Source organism: Corvus kubaryi, unplaced genomic scaffold, assembly GCF_017639235.1.
Source record: "Corvus kubaryi isolate FWS band 111438036 unplaced genomic scaffold, C.kubaryi_AGA036_p1.0 37398, whole genome shotgun sequence".
NCBI lineage: Eukaryota > Metazoa > Chordata > Aves > Passeriformes > Corvidae > Corvus > Corvus kubaryi.
Window position 1 is genome coordinate 7,524,922 of NW_024581137.1, and position 13,648 is coordinate 7,538,569.

A 13,648-nucleotide genomic window follows, 5' to 3' on the forward strand; every position below is an offset into this window, starting at 1 on the left:
TCATCATGAAGAGAACAGTGTGCCCTGAAATCTGCCATGCATTACAGTTACTGCTGTCTGGGGGAAACAAAAACCAAAAAACAAAAACCCAGCAAAAAAAGTTATCTGCAGGATAACTAGCTGGGAAACACCTGCCATGACTTTCCTACCTTAAGACAGAAATTCCCAAAGAATTACTAGGTCTGAATTAAAAATATGTTAAGTTTCCTTAGAGTGAAAATCTTTTAAATTTAACAAAACTTTCATTTTTCATTATCTAGAGGAACCCAGAAGTTAGACAAGGAGTCTGTTTAATTATCCTTAACTGTGGTACTCCAGGTCTCCATCCTCTCTGGTACAAATGGACGTGGAACAGACTGAAAGCCCAGGAAATGAGGAAGTGGAAAACAAGTCTCTCCAAGAGGTGGCACCAAACTGCTGCCTGAGGATCCTGTCAAGGGGCATGAAAGATCTCTCCTTAAACTCTGCCTTTCATAGATTCCTCACTTAAAATTATCTTCTTATTTACAGCACGCAGGACAAGTAATAGGAGGGAAGGGCCAGTGTTTAGCATACAGAGAGTTTCTGTGTAAAATCCGAGATACTTTATGGGAGAAAAGCTTTGGCATGCTCTCACTCCTAGGATCTCACCCTCCTGTGAGTGAGTAATTTGCATGCCTGTGGCTGGACAGGCTGGCTCAAAAATTCATTCTTGTCAAAGTCAAAAATGCAGAAGTATTGCAGATTAGTTCTAAATTTAACAGAATTAAAATACAGTATGATTAATATTTTAATCTACCCAAGTTTTGATGTCTTGGTACAGAAAGGAGACAGAAGATATCAAATCGCATAGCCAAGAACATCAGAAGAAAAGATACTAAAGAATCTAATAGTTATTTTCTCCCTTTTGTGGTGGCGAAATATTATCTACATTTGGTACTTCAACTGTTGACAGAGTCAATAATTCAGATCTACTTCAACAGTGTATAGAAGTCATGACGTCTTGTGTTGCGGTGGCTAAGTCCCCTTTACACCCCCCAAGTTGCCCTAAAAGTGGTCTCTCCCTACAACACTAGGGTGGAAAGTTCTCCCTTTGTCTAGATTCTGCTGGCCACTGGCCCTCTCCCCCTCCCATCCCTTTTCCCATTGGCCCCTGTTATGTCACTCAACCTTGCCTCTGCCCCCTAGCCCTCAGACTATCGGTTTTGGATGCTCTGCCCACCTTTGGGAGTTCTCGGGATAAAACCGGCACAGGCTTTCGGTTTTGGGTTCTTCTTGCCTCTGTTCCCTTCGGGTGTGTTGCCATTAAACACCTCAGAACTGCATGCAGAGAACCCCTCTCACCTCTTTGTCTCCGGTTTGTGCATAGACTGTGTGTGAGCGGCTGTTCGCAACCACCTGCGAAGGTGAGATTGTGTGCATGGGTAGGTGCCAGGAGAGTGCCGCCTAAGCGTCTCCATGAGGGACCCAGTAGGGACAAATGCGGCATCGATCCACCGAAGCCCGCACTCAATATTCTTGGTGATGTCCTTCTTCTTATATTGACAGTATTAGTTTACATTTTCCAGTGGTAAGCCGACCAGCTGTTGGTTTCTGATCCAACTTTCTTACTCACAACTTGAGCTATTATTCAGCAAGGCAGCCAAAATCCAATTGTTTCCATGATAAATCCTGCCCACATCTGAGATTACGCACCACAGTTGGAACCATGATTTTATAACCACTAAAAAGCAGAATCAGCCATCATGGTCAGAAGCTCAGCCGTGTGGTCTGTGTTCTCACAGCAGTGTCTGTACCCAGCCCCAGGCGCCCCTGTGCCATGGGAGAGATGCTGGGCAGGCATCCTGCAGACCCTCCAGAAAAGTCAGCTCTGCCAAAGAGCACAGCTGGTTTAACAGAGCCCCTCCACTGCCTTAGCAGGATTAGGGGATAATCCTTTTCCTCAGGGGTCACAGTTCATTTTTCCATCACAGACACATCACTGTCAGTCTAAGATGCTGGGTTACTGCTGCCTGTATTGCGCAGCCTGTGAGACCTGACAAAGCACAGATCAGAAGTGATAAGAATCTCCCAAAAAAGAGGCGTAACCTAAAAAGGGGCAGTTTATATCCAGCCAGACCACCCTCCTGGCAGTTCAGTTTAACTGTTCCCAAGGTTTGCAAAACTTCTGCTCCATTGGTAGGATGGGCTTTGGCTCTTCATTTGACGCTGAAAGGCTGAAAAAATAAATCCCATTTGGTTCACTGGAAATTCAGGCGTGTGGAGAGCTGCAGTTTTATCAACGAGGGGTTTTCCCCAAGACAAGCTGTTAACCACAGCAGGATTAGAGCTCCTGGGGGGAAGCAGAAAGGGGAGTGGGGGGAAGAAAGGAGAGACTTTCTTAGTAAGCCATGAGTGTAAGCTGTGCAACATTACCAGGTCTGTGAAAGCCTTTAAAATGGGCCCTGGCTGACTTGTTCCTCAAATTTTGCCCTCAGTTTTTCAGGGGAATTCTGATTCACTGATTGCTCAGGGTATGGTGGGAACCTACAGGCCACTTGAGAAAACTGATACCCTACAGCCTCTCAGGATATGGATCTACAAGAGAATTGGCTTCTTTTAATCCTACAGGCAGAAAGAGGCAGAGACCATTCTCTTCATCCCTCATCCTGGTGTAACAGCAATCCAGATTGAAGCAAAAGGATCTCATATAATCTGTCAAATTCCTGTGAACACCGTAACTATTCTATTCTTATTCTTCCAAATAATTCTAATAATATTCTTAATAATTCTAAATTACTGTGTTCTGTACAACAGCTAGTACTAAGTATTACTCCTATAGTTATCTTGGTTTTTCCTTTCCTTCCATATGATGTGTTTAACTCAACACTGCTTCAGTTCTCTTCATTCCCTCTCTGGAGAGAGGCACAGAACCAGAACTACGAGAAGCAAAATCAGAAGTGGTGCTTTACTATGTTAATAAGGATGATTTGGCAGTGAATATTGCATACTTTTTCCTCTCCTTTTTAGTCACACTACAGGTTTCATCAGAGGCTGTCAGTAATGCAAATTTCTACCAAACCCCAAAACCCAATTTTTGTGTTTTTCTCTCTGAAGGTGGTCTTTCATTTGGGCTAACTCCATCTGCATGTCCCACAAAGCCACATCACAATCTGGCATCCACAGTAACAGTGAGTAACATCTAGGCTGTCGTGGTATTTTTTGGAGCAGCTCTGCAATATATTTTCCTTACAGCTACTTGGGGCCAACCACAGCCACAGCCTGTGGCTGTGCTGCAGTGAAACCCCACAGCATTGCTCCTCATGGGCACACCACCTGCTCTGTCCTGGACCCTGCTGACACTCAGAGGCATGTGTCCCTGCCCTGGCCACGTGCAAATCTTCTTCAGTGCTCCCTCATGGTGCCCCTCATGCCACCCAGCGAGCACCTAAGCTTTGGTACATAAAACGATAACACCCATGCAGGGAGTAGGCGTCAAGGAAGATATCTCTCCTTCACAAACATAAGAAAACAAGGAGAATCTGTGTCCTTGGCCAGGTATTTGCTTTCTCCTATTCTTTTAAAATTGTAAGATAAATGTCAGACTGCATCTGTTACTAAATGCAAGGTAAAATCAAAAGGTTTCTGCTACATACCAGACTGATGATAGATCACAGGCTGCTAGTGATGATGATTCATTGCTTTGAAATGATTGTCAAGGAAAATAAAAGCAGGGATTACTCTCTGGCCCTGAGCGTCAAACTAGTTTGTCTTCCTCTCCAAAAAAGTGCCCAAGCTCATATGAATACAGGATTTATTAGGTACCACATTCACACCCCCAAACCCAGTACCCTCAACTAAGAGATATTTTGGTAATTTATGGCTCAGCAGCTCCTCCTGTGGCCTTTCACCATCCTCATAGGCCTGCCCTGGAAGCTCTCGAACAATTTTATATCTTCCTTGTTTCAGCACCCAAAAATGCACACAATATCCAAGGTGAGACCACCCAAGTGCAGGGCAGAGCAGGACAATCCCCTCCCTTGCCAGATCAGTGTTTCTAGGCCTGAAACCCCTCAGGACATGGGTGGCACTCCTGCCTGCCAGGGTACTGCTGACATTTCCATATCAGCCAGCACAGTCAACTCAGACTTTCTAGACTATACCTAGACTTCTAATTCCTTCTGTTTCTCTTCCATCCTGTATGTATTTGTGTCAAGTCCCTTCAAATAAGCCAATGGACATGGGAGTGGGAAAGAAAAGGGTCAAGTCCTCCTATCCTGCTATCTATGTGGGCACTCCTTTGCTATTTCCAGTACATGACTGTCTTGGTTTGAAGGACAGGTGTCTGCTACGGAAAGCAGGAGCCTCCCTTGGAATGGAAAATGTAACTGCCTTCCCCTCATAATAATTTTGAAATTAAGGGGCTTTCAGGCAAAGGTATGAAGAACAGGAATATCAGTTCTTTACTATTATATATCTATATATATGTGTATAACCAGTCAAACAAACAGCAATAACTCTGGCAGTAACAGCAAACAATCACAAACCCAGTCCCAGCCTTCTCGGCTGTCGGGCCCTTTCCCCTCGGGTGCAGTTCCGCTCGCAGCCGGCAGGGGCGCTGGCGGCTCCCGGTGAGCGGGGCAGGTGCGATGGTTCCCCCGCGGCTGCAGGGGGCGCTCCGGAGCGAGCTCGGGGAGCACGCGGCACCGGTGCCCTGGGATCCCGGGAAGGGATGGGACAAAGGCTTCACAAACCCCTGGGTAGCCAATCCCTGTGCCCCAGCAGGACTCTTGGAAGTAGCAAGATGGAATGGCAGGAATGAGCAAAATCCCCGGTGGTAGACGAGATGTATGAGAAATTCCGCAGCTGTAGCTGGAACCACTGGATATGTCAGCAGGCAGGGCGTGTGGGGGCTACAGTGTAGCGAAAACCCCAGACCAGTGCTGAAGAAGTGGGAGACTGGGCGGGCAGTGGCAGCCTGTCTGCCCAACAGGGCAGAGAGAGACTCCCTGGGAGGGGAAAGTGTAATAAATGGTTAAAAAGTTCTTTTTTTTTTGCTTGAGAAGAACTTAAAAGTTGCTTGTTAGAGGAGTGGGGGTATGCAGTTAATGAGTTAACTGTTATTGAGATTGTACGGGTGTAATGTTGCCGTGTACCCACTAGATGGGGACACCAATGGGGGAAAGTAGTGGGTCTACAGGAAGGAGGGGAATGCTCTAGAATGTTCTCAAGACAACCCAATAATCATGATGTAAATACTTTGAAGGATTATTGGTCAAGGGGCCAACCAATCACTCAACGCCCCAGCGACTGACAGAATTGAACACCAATGAGGACCCTAGCAACAAGGCATCAGAGGGAGGATCTGAGCTGCACCAATCGCAGCATCAAAAGAGACTATAAGAACTGCTCTGGAGCTCAGCCCCTCATCTTCCTGAGGAACCTGAGTCCAAGGGAATATCCTGTGCGATGCATTGTTTGTTTCTCTGGGTTGTCGAGTGGGACTTGGGCTTACCTCGAGTCTCCACTCCTGGTTTTCTTTTTAATAAATGAGCAGACTTTTATTCCACCCAAAAAACAGTCCAAGCTTCATTTATAACAGAAAGGGGCTTGGGGATCCCAGAGATTCCTCTGAGGCACCCCAGCAGATGGTGAAGGGTCCTTTTTTAGTGAGGTAGGGTGTTAACAAGGTTCCAGTGCAATGGCCGCTCCCATGAGCAGAGCTTCACTCACGGTAGAAGGCAGCAAAAGACAGAACCCAGCAGTGATGGTAAATTCTTCCCACAGCAACTGCAGCCTCCTTCCCTCTGAATGCTGAGAGAGCAAGAGGGGGCTAGGAGCTGCACCCAACCCCTTCCCCCAGCCCAGTTCTCAAGGTACCTCTGCCCCTCCATGAGAAACCCCCCAGCTAAGAGGGCAGCCAGCCACACCCTTCCCAGAGAAACTTCGTCTCTCCCAGGTACCTGGTTGTTATTGTCTCTTAGCAACAAAAACTTGGAGAAAATTCCATAAGACAAAGAAACAAAAGGAGAACTCCTAAAACCCAATGACTTTTCTTTGAAGACTCTGTGGGAAGATGCTCCTCCTTCTGAGTGCTCAAAAGCCTGCCCTCCGCCTCGCACAGATCATTCCCCTGGGGGATCAGTGCCTCAAATATGGGATGAGTCCCACAGTTGAGGAAGCCCCCATTGGTGACAGGCACAGACCCAATGCACAACCTGAAAACCCAGCAGACCTGAGAAGCTCCATCTTTCCTTGCAGGGCTCTGTGTGTGGCTCCAGCTCCAGCAGCTGCTGGCACCAAGCCCTGGGGCACATCCCCGCCATTGCAGGGCAGCCTCAAGCAGGGCCACACTTGACTGAGTGCTGTTCCTACCTCTTGGCCTGCACAGAGTGCACTCCAGCTTGCCAGATCCCTGGCAGCTGGAGCTCTTCTTTTGTTGCTCTCCTCTGATAAGAATTCCTCTCAAGGGGCTACAGAGGCTTTGGCCCATGCTCCAAGTTGGTGTCGCTTCTCTTGTCAGACCTGTCTCAGCTGACTGCCTGTGCTCGTTCTCTCCCTGCTCTTGTTCCTTGGGCATGGATCCAGTCCTAGCCTTCAGAGACAATTCTGTCCCTTCCGAGTTCCATTCTCCTCTGCTTGCAGGGCTACAGCACTTGAGGGGACCTTGAGATTGCCCTGCTGCCACAGCAGCCACATCACACAACTGCCTCTCGTGCGCTGCTCCAGCTCCATCTTAAAACTCGAGGCACTGCTTACCGAAAAGATCTTCCAGAACCCTTTACTTCTGACAACTACCAAAAATCCTCTGCGATTTTCCAGCCTCAGTCTTTTTCCCTCAGTCTTTCTCCCTCCCAAAGGCACAGGGAGGTGTCGTCTGGGTGGGAACTCAATTTAGTCTCAGCAGGTTGAAGGGTGAGACCCACGAGGCTGCCTAGCATGAATTCCATGCATTTTCTCTGTCTCTACATTTCTAGGAAGCCCTCCACCCCCTTTCATGTTAAGCATAAAAAGAAAAAAGTGTCTATTTATTGACACTTATTCTTGTCCCAGCTGCCTGTTACATGGAGTAGTTCTTTCCTGAATGGATGCTTTCTTCTTTAATGCAAATATACAAAGAATAAGGAAAGCAGCCCCTTGGAATGGCCCAAAAGTTGAGCAGCACCCATTGGCACAGCCTCTGCTCCTGCCTACAGGGAACTCACAGACAAGGCAGTGCCAGCCTTCTCAGAGGTGGGTGAGGACAAGAGAGAGCAGACGCCAAAAAGGGGTTTAAGCTGTGCCAAAGGATGTTTGGGTTGGACATTAGGAAGAACTTTTTCCTCGAAAAGGGGGTTCCATGTTGGAATGAGCTGCCCAGGTGTGGGAATGGAATCCCCACAGTGGGAGGTGTCTAGGAAAGGGAAGCCTGGGCATAGCCCTCAGTGCTGCGCTCCAGTTGCCACGGTGGGGATGGGTCACAGGTTGGACGTGATGATCTCACAGGCCTCTTGCAAGCCGATGGATTGCGTGATTCTGTGACATCACAGCCCTTGGGCACAGCGTGGTGGCTGGCAACCATTGCCAGCCCGTGCCCATGCCCAGAGCCCGGGCAGAACTCGGCATGCATGGAGCGACAGCCAGAGCCTGTGCGCAGGTGGTGGCTGGTCACGCAGCAGCACCATGGCCAGCCAGCGCTTCCCTTGGCTCCTGACGCTTGTACTGCTGGTGATCTTGGGCCATCCTCTGGACACTTCCAGCCATCCTGCTGGGGACACAGGCACCTTGGCTGTGCTTCCCGAGGCCCTGGAGCAGTGGGACACGGGCCTAGGGATGACCCCCTTGGGGCATTTGGCACTGCTTTCTTGGACTTGTGAAGCCCTGGACCTGCAGATGATGGGCATTACCCTCAGCCAGTGGCTCCGCAGGAAGCTCCGGAGACACTGGGGAGAGGTGAGGGAGGTCAGGCAGGTGGGATAGTGCTGGGGGGGCCAGGAGCTGCCAAGGCCTTGGGCCAAGCTGGTGTCGGGTGAGACCCAAGAGCCCTGGTGCAGGAGAAAAGTTGGGCAGGTCCTCCGGGTCCTGGGCCTCTTGGGCAGCCCTTTATCCAAGGCCCAGAGGCATCAGGGAAACCTCAGCCCCTGAGCAGGAACTGGGCCCAGGCTGAGCCCCAGGGACACCTGGCAGAGCCTCCACCTGGGGCAGCCCAGCCAGGCGCGAGTCTCTCCCGCAGAGGCCAGAGCCAGCCCGAGAGGGCTCAGCTCCCCAAGGCCCCTCTGCCCCGCTGCATCAGGCTCCCTGTGTTGTGCCTTCCAGAAGAAGCACCAGAGCCCCTTGGCCTCTGCAGGGAAGTGCTGCCAGGGACACAGCTGCTGCAAGGAGCTGCTCCAGCAGCTGAGGGACAACAGTGCCCTGATGCGGCTGTGCCTGCGCCACTGCCCTCTGCAGCGGCCTGGAGAGAAGAGACTGAGGAAATGGGGCATTTGGAAGAGGAGACTCTACTTCTCCCCTTGACAGTGCCTCTCCAGCCCGGCTCTCTGTTTGCACCTCACTGCAGGGGATGCATGACCAGTGCTCAGCACGGGCACTGCGACATCCCTCACCACAGGTGTTAGTTTAGCCCCCCCACTCTTCGGTATAGAATAGAGTTCCAAGCAGTCTGTTCCCCTAGAAGCTGCCATGATGACTTTTTGTCTTTTCTTTTATACCCCTTTTATATACCTTTTAATAGCTTTTGTATTCTTAGTGTTTTTTAGCCTACATTCTTAGACTTATTTGTCAAGCTAGGAGACTAAACATTTTAGAAGCTTTGTAGTTAGGGATCAGAATGCCCCAGATACTGAGGTCCACTCCAGAACACATTTAGTAAACTAAGATAGAACCATCCAGGGGAAGGTTCCTCGGGGAGAGGGGCTCACTCGAGCCTCTCATTGAGGAATATTTGGTAGATATGCTAATTAGTATGACCTATAATGATATACTTGATCTATTGTGGGTGTGCATTGTGGTGTGCATTTCGGTGCATTTGACCTGGACGTGGTGCACCTAAGGATCCTTAAAATAAATACAGAGGTAAAATCCCTTTTTCCCTTCTAACCATGTTTGATTCTTGATTTTAAGACCAAGAAAAGGCATCAGTTCAAGTTCCCAAAAGTTGATGTAGTTTTAGGCACAAGGTTCTCCCCACCGTAGTCTTTGCACCCCCTAGCTGTAGCTCTTAGGAGTAGTCCAAATCAACAAAGTTCACCTTTTCTATACATTGCCTTGTTTTTTTATTGTTGTTCCATCCGAGAGGGAACAGAGCGATTGCGTGGTTTGGCATGAATGGAGAGGCTGAGTGCAACAGCAGTGCTTGAGGAAGAGAGGATGGAGGGCAGCTGGAAGAAGCCCATGGGCAGTATTCACTTGCCTCCATCTTCCAGGAAGCTGTGATTCAATCAGTGTCCGCACTGTGCCAGGGGGCCCCCAAAGGCACAGGGAGGTGTCGTCTGGGTGGGAACTCAATTTAGTCTCAGCAGGTTGAAGGGTGAGACCCACAAGGCTGCCTAGCATGAATTCCATGCATTTTCTCTGTCTCTACATTTCTAGGAAGCCCTCCACCCCCTTTCATGTTAAGCATAAAAAGACAGGAGCAACTTCCTGTAAAACAGGTGATCCATTCTAAATAAGCTCCTTACTCCTTATAAATGCGGAATAAAACACCTCATGTAAAATTTCTTCCAAGAGTACCCTTGAATAGAACAACATTAGTACTACAGTGAGTTACACCAGCAGCTCCTATCCATTTCTTCAGCATTCAAACAGCTTCAGAAACTTCCATCCAACCCAAGCACCTTTAATTCCCCTCTCCACTTGAAAACAGCCTTGCTGCTCCTTTCTCTTCAAATCCCCGTCCTGCTAATAGGCATCACCTGAAGGAGCCTCCTGCCACAAAGAACCAGCAGCTGCAGAAATAGCACCTGAGGTTCTGCTGCCTCTGTGTATTTGGGAATCTGAATATTCCCATAGTTTTTATTTGGTCTCCTCCATTTATAATGCACCCGATAATATTTTCAGTCAGCTTTTAGAATACTTGGAGTTTATCATATCCTTCTAATCCCTTGAATCATTAATCCTCAAAATAAATTGATTTAGGTGCTCCCAGCACTCACAGCTGAGAAGTTTGAAAATAAAAGGCATTTTGACTAAAAGCTCAGAATTTAAGTAAATAAAGACAGCCAAAAACCAGTTCACAACACACAAATTTTAGTTAATTTACAATTATCCCATTATTTGATTTGATTTTACTGTAAAGGCTCAAATCCTATTTAGCTTTATAGTGGTCGCAGGCCTCAACAACTGCCTGTGCAGTTGGCGTTTTAAGAAACAAATCTAGAGTTTGAGTGTCAAGCCACCAACACAATGTATGTACCCCAGCTGGCTAAAAGACAGCACTTGTAAGGGGATTTTCTGACACCAGGATGTCCCCCCCTGCAGAGAGCAGTCTGGATGAGCAGGAATCCTTTTGAGAGCTCAAGCAATTCAGTGATCCCCTCAAACTACTTTATGTCAGAAGCAATACACCATTTCATTTTGTCTCCACACCAGGAATTTACTCTGCCATTTTTAACTCCCCATTGAAAGCCCATTCTTTCCCTTCAGCAACGATTCCTGACTTTTATTTAATCTGTAAGCCCCTAATTCTCCTGGATAAGGAGCTGCTCCTTTCACAGATAGAAAGAAATTGAACATGCACAAGAACTGAACCTCAGAAACTGGGGTGTTTTTGGAGTGTATGTGGGTCAAAATATGATATGGGAAATGCAAAAAATATTTGCTTAAAAAAATAAGTTTTAAAAGAAGTACCAATTCTATGTGTGCCTTTGGAATTTTGCTTTAAAGGAAAGTACACTTGCAGATGACTCCAAACTGAGCCCAGCTCTTCAATGAGCATTTCTACTTTGTGTTTTCATTGGGTCAGACAACAAATTACACCTCTGAGAACCATTCCGATTTGGACGAGTTCCAAAAGGTCTTTGTGGGTGGCCTCTGTGAACATTTTGGTTGGTCGGTGCTTCCCCAAGGGCTTAGCTGTACATCCAGAGCAGTTTTTGGGGCTCGAATGCTGTTCTTCTTTGCCTTTCTCCCAGTCTCTCTCCCACTGCAGCAAAGACACTGCTTGTTCTTTCAGGTCATTCCTCCGAGATAATTCCAGTTCTCCAGAGTCCATATATCCTACAGATTTGAAAACAACCCAGACCACGTGGACTTGGAACTACATTACTTTTATACCCTTTCTAGTTGTGCTGACAAGCAGCTTAGAACTGGGTTTGGACAATCTCTGCAATATTGTTCAGTGCGGGTAGGAAAAACCAGCAAACCCAGAGCAAAAATGAGCAGTCCAGATAGGCTCAGGAGTTAACACTGAATCAACAGGAATCTGTTTAACCTGACACATCTGCAGGACCCAAACAAAGCACAGTTAACCCGCATAAACTGAACGCGCTCTTTGGAAACTTTTCACCCAAAAATGTGGCCCGTGGAGAACCCTGTTCCGAGGGCAGCAGTGCCATCTAGCGAGGGGAAGGACTCCCTGCACCATTTACATCCCGCAGCTACAACACACCCGGATCTACCCGTTGAAAAGGTTGAAATGCTGAAAAGGTTCACTACAGGAAATAAAATGCCTTCTCGTGACGCCACTTTTTTGATACAGGAAAGACATAAACAGATTTTTCAGCAACACCTGAATATTCATTTGTATGGGAAGATCTCTTTATCTCTTATTGGCTTCCCTGTTACACATATATATTAAAAATTACTGTAAATATTTAAAATTATGGACTGTTTTTTTAAAATAAGCAGTAAATTTTTCATTGCTTTGCCTTCAAAAACTTATATGACAAGTGATTACAATGATGATCAGATTAAAACGGGTTTCAAAGTTGATTTTGATTCCGTTGCTTTGTTGACTCCGAGGAAGTCTGATAGACACCCTGTCTGCCTGTTGAGTGCTTTTTAAAATTCTTATGTATGATCATGCACTGATAAAACTATGAAAATATGAAATATACATTTATATATGCAGGCAAACATCCCAAAAAATGTTAGACCCAAATTGAAAGAGCCCAGCTTCCACAGAGACAAAGTCCAGGCAACAGAATAGAATATGTCTGCAAGAAGAAAAGATGAGATGCCTTAATTACCAGCAGAGGACAGACCTCGGACAAGTCAGATGTTCCTCATGTGTAACCCCTCTGCAGTGCTGTGTCTCATAGCACAACATACAGTACCATGGGGGTGTACATTACTGTGAATATGTGTTCATGCATGTGTTTAAGATGAGCTGCAGAAAAGTGCTTAGAAACCTAAACACCTTAGTGGCTGTTTATTAACGTCTTGCATCTCGTATTGGAGTTTACCTGTTGTATATTGATCCCGAAAGTTTAGTTCACAGGTTGCCACTTTCTTGTCATTAATAAATCCATAGGCCCCTTTGTTGAGGAGCACAGCTGGTGCTGAGGAGCACAGCTGGTGCAGGCAGCCCGGTTTGCAAGCTGCAGCCTGAGACGCAGATTGAGCTCCGGGTGGGAGCCCAGAGAGACAAGAGGCCGTGAACTGCCACCCTTTGCACAGCAAAGGGCACAAGGAGCGGTGGCACAGCCGGGGAATGGAAGAGACGCGGCAGGAAGAGCAAGGCTTGTGAGAGGGTAGATTGTGAGGGGATAAAAGCCTGGGGCTCCTTTGCTGGGGATCCTCCTCGGAGGCACCAGCTCGGGCTGTTCCTGTGTTACTGCGCCCTGAATAAATGGCTTTATGGAACAATACGTCTGAGACTCTGCCACAGGAAACCCAGGGTAGAACTGGTGAGGAAACCTGGTCTGACCATGTGAGTGGGGGACGTGGGGAGTCAAGCGGGGCTCCCACTGGAGCCACCCGCTGTGAAGGAGCTTCGGTCCCAGCAGTGAAAATCTCTGGCCTTGGGAGTGTGACCAGCAGAGAGGCTCGAGAATGGTCAGACAGGAAAGTTTCCTTAACATTCTTTGAGCCTGTTTTGAGCCACGTGTGTTGACCAGTTTTTCCCTGAGACAGCAATACCCTTCATCTCTTGACCCTTCCCAGCAAGGTCCTCTGCATCTTCTCAGATGAACAAATTGTGCATATTAGGACACTTTCAAGTTTTGGTGCAGCCTGTAGAGGTCATGGTATTTGGCACCATGAAAACAGCGAGTACCCAGCAAAGCCTGAAACAAACTTCTGGCAAGTACATACACATCTGTCACTCAAAATTTGCTCTTTTATTTTGACAAGCTGTAAGAAAGATCCCCTGACAGAATTATGACTTCACAGCTCACAGCTGTTATTTATGTTCTATAAAATGTCACCAACATCTGCTACCACAGTGAAATGCAGAATTGCAAAGCAATCTGAAGTTCAGATGTAAACAAACAAAACCAGTTTCCAAACAATGGTATAAAAGGCAATAATGCTGAAATAACCTAAGTATTTAAAATCTAAAAGGGTATCAATCTGTTGAATTTTTATGGAATGAGATGCATATGCAAATAGAAAACTTCAGTTTTCCGAATGTAAATCGCATGTGACTCTCTGAATAAAGTCAAGGTTTTCACAGGTTGGTTGTATGTTTTGTCTGCTGTGTTGGCACTCCTGGTCCACACATTTAATATTCACGGAAAGACAGGTGCCCCTTCACATAGTGCCTTAGGATGTA